General features: G+C 53.9%; 1 long non-coding RNA gene across 1 annotated transcript; it reads left to right on the top strand.

Annotated features, from left to right (window-relative positions):
• Positions 1–707: 707 nt before the first annotated feature.
• On the top strand, positions 708–2,220 carry LOC118157419. Its single transcript, XR_004746633.1, has 2 exons — positions 708–927; positions 1,757–2,220. It is a non-coding gene; the product is annotated as an uncharacterized LOC118157419 (long non-coding RNA).
• The last annotated feature ends 530 nt before the right edge of the window (positions 2,221–2,750 follow it).

The following is a 2,750-nucleotide window of genomic DNA, read 5'->3' on the forward strand; positions in this document are numbered from 1 at the left end:
CTCCCTTTTCCAGGCTGCGAGCCCCCTCAGCACCCGAGTTGGGGTGACCCCGGCGGGGAGAGGTCGTGCTGGACCCTGCCCCTCGGCTACAGATATCCCCCGGTGCCAGAGGAGGTGTCCGGGCGTCCAAGCGCGGAGCCGAGGGGACAGCGGGAGAGAAACAGCAGCTGCTGAAGGAGGAGGAGAGGGATATTTATTTCTCCACAGCTTTAGGAAGGGTTTAGCTAATTTAATCGGGCTGAAAAGCAGTGCGGCTGACACGCAGGCAGAATGCAGTCCCCTGGTTACCCGTGGAGCAGGTACAGCAGAGTAAATGGCTCCTGCCTGACCTATATGGCTCTGACGTTCGCTAGAGAGCACGAGTGGAGCTGATGCTTCGCAGCCTTCCCTCTCCTAACCCCTTCCAGTCCCTAACACGGGATTTTCTAGGTTACGGCAGCGCTTTAATTACCTGAACCAGTTTCTGCTGAGACCCGAAATGATCCCCATGACCTAAACCACGGAGGGAATCCTGAGAGGACCCGGGTATGGCGCTTTGATTTGGGGACCGAAAGAACAAAGTGCACCAACCACGGGAGAGGAGGCAAAACCGCCAGTGCAGAGCCCGCAGATGAAACCGATTTACAATTAGGGTCACATCCTGCAGTCATCACTCACGGCAAAACCCAAGGAAAGGGAAGGAAGGACAAACCTCCCAAAGTCAGCGAGAGCCCCAGCGCCGCAGGTTTGTCGTCTGCTGGCCTGTGCCTGGGGCTGGAGCGGGGCCCTGAGCCCGGCTACTGCGTCTCGCCTTTCCTCGGCAAGGCTCTGCAAAGCCAGCAGTTGGTTCTGCACCTCCTGGGGGCCGTGTGGCTGAATTATTGATGGCGGGAGGTGAAAAGCAATAAACAAGAAATCAGCCAAATTGCTAGCGTGAGGGAAGAACAGGTATTAATACAATTACGAAAAATGAAGCCCTTGTTCCTGCAAATGGGGGAAGGAGCGCAGTGTGGTGGTTAAACAGAAAGGGAGAGGCAGGACCCCGGGGCTGCGGCTCTGCTGGGTGCGTGGGCAGCTGGCTGAGGCCTCGGCAAGCACTCGGTTGGTACTTGCCTTACTTGCGGTTGCACGTCCTCTGGTCAGGGGTTTCCTCGTTACTTCTGGGGGAGCAGCTGGTTCTGTGGGGCCCACGGGCAATGCTACGGACAGAGCTGATGCTTGATACATGCACACACATGTGCTTGTGTGTATTGGTGACCCCTTCCCATTTAATTATCTGCCTACATCATTAAAAGCCTTTTGGGGTGGGTGCCTTTTACCTTTCTGTCTGTACACACAAGGACCTCGATCATGATTAGGGCCTCTGAGAACGGACACAATAAGAGTTTAAAAATACATACAGTAGTGGGTGTTGTGAGTGACCTTTGTTCCTTCTGCCTTAGACAGAAAGCCTTGTTTTTCAGTAAGCCTTACACAGTCTTATATAGCTTGTGGGATTTTTTTACCTCATGTGGCTGTCAGTTTAAGATACTTGGGTGGAATATTTAACTCGGATGCTTTTCACCTTCTTCTCTCGCTCTTTGCATGAAGCAGCACAGGTTTCTTCTGAGTGAGCAGAGTGTCTCTCATAAAAACTATGGCAGCTAAATCTGGGATTTTTGTGATTTCTCCTTCACAGGTCTTGGTTCAAAATATTCAGTCTTGCTGAGAAAGCCCCTTCACACACAGGGAGATCTAGAGCAGCCAGCAAACTAGATCATGTCTCTTTCCTCCTCAGAAATGCAGCAGAGGAGAGCAGCTTCCTAAGATGTCTTCCTTGGGGCCAGGGGCTCCCAGTAAGGGAAGGGGAGTCAGCACTTGGAGGAAAAATTGTAAGCACCTGTTCACAGGAGAAAAATACCAGGACTGCAGCTGAGATCTGCAAATTTCACCTCTGCTTTCCAAAGGTACAACAGACATGATGCTGTCCAGGAGAAGGCAAGGATGGTTTTGCCCTGATGGATTTGGAGCTCCTGTGAGAGCTGTCTGGGGGGTTGCTTTGGTTAGCAAAAGCATCCTGAGGCTGTGATATAGCCTGAAATATCTTTGGTGCTCCATGATACCTAGATATTAACTTTGCTACATCCCTTGTCTCACGGCCACTAAATTAATGAAGGAATTAGCATAAAGATGCCTCTACCGACATGCAGCTTTCCCTGACGTTGGCGGCACCACTCCCACCTTGTTTGCCAGCAGAAACGGGAGCAGAGCAGAGAGGTCGGGGGATTTTCCCCTTTGCTCACAAACATATTTGGCCTGATATTTCTCCCCCTGAAGGAACAAGCATCTCCTCACCTGGTCTCCCTGCCCCCCCGGGCCTGACCCCCGCCAGCCCACCCTGCAGCTGCGGGAGCCGGGGGGCTGCAGGCGGAGCCCTGGGGGAGCACGAGTGGCTGCTGCCACAGGGAGGGCAGGGGGGCGAGGGGCTGTGGCGAGGCCTCCCCTGTTGCCCCCGCCCCAGCGGGGAGCGGGGATGCTGCTAAGCTGCGCCAAATCCCCCTTAAAAACCTGCGGTTCGGTGTCTTGCTGGGTTATATTTCTCTCTCCCGTTCCTCTCTCGCCCCGGAGTTCTGTAGTAGCCCTGAATTAGCATGTCACGTGTATGGCATGTGGAAATGAATCAGGGGCATGTGAGGAGGAGGAGGACGCCTGTGTCTGTGTTTGCATCCAAGGATCTCCTCTCACTCGGTGTTTGCGTAGGTGTCTAGCTCCCTGCTCCCCTCCCCTCCCTG

This window comes from Oxyura jamaicensis, assembly GCF_011077185.1.
Source record: "Oxyura jamaicensis isolate SHBP4307 breed ruddy duck chromosome 5 unlocalized genomic scaffold, BPBGC_Ojam_1.0 oxy5_random_OJ106622, whole genome shotgun sequence".
NCBI classification, from domain to species: domain Eukaryota; kingdom Metazoa; phylum Chordata; class Aves; order Anseriformes; family Anatidae; genus Oxyura; species Oxyura jamaicensis.